Below are 604 nucleotides of genomic sequence, written 5' to 3'. Positions count from 1 at the left end.
TTTTTTGTCAATTAATTAAGTAAAACTTCATAACAGTCCCTAAATTGGTGGACTAACCACTATAAAATCGTTATTTGCTAGAGAAATGGACACAACAAAATTTTCAAACCTCTTTGAACTTTATCATATGTTGGTGAATGATGGAACTATGCATATTATTTTCATATTTTTGAATTTTTCTCAAAATCTATGGGTTAACCCATACGAAAATATTGAATTTTCGGTAAATGTTCTATATACTGAAGCCTATGATCTTTAGTGTTGTTTTAAAATTTATAAACACATTATATATTTGTATTAATGTATATGAAATTTCATTCATGATACATGGGCATCGTTTTATTTTTTTGTCAATTAATTTACTAAAACTTCATAACAGTCTCAAAATTGGTGGAATAACCATTATAAAATCGTTATTTGCTAGAGAAACGGACACAACAAAAATTTCAAACCTCTTTGAACTTGATAATATGTTGGTGAAGGATGCAACAATGCATTAAAACAGTATTTTCATATTTTTGAATTTTCCTCAAAATCTATGGCCTACGAAAATATTGAATTTTCGGTAAATGCTTTATTTACTGAAGCCTATGATCTTTAGTGT

Source organism: Brassica oleracea, chromosome C4 (genome assembly GCF_000695525.1).
Source record: "Brassica oleracea var. oleracea cultivar TO1000 chromosome C4, BOL, whole genome shotgun sequence".
NCBI classification, from domain to species: domain Eukaryota; kingdom Viridiplantae; phylum Streptophyta; class Magnoliopsida; order Brassicales; family Brassicaceae; genus Brassica; species Brassica oleracea.
This window is presented reverse-complemented; position numbering follows the sequence as displayed.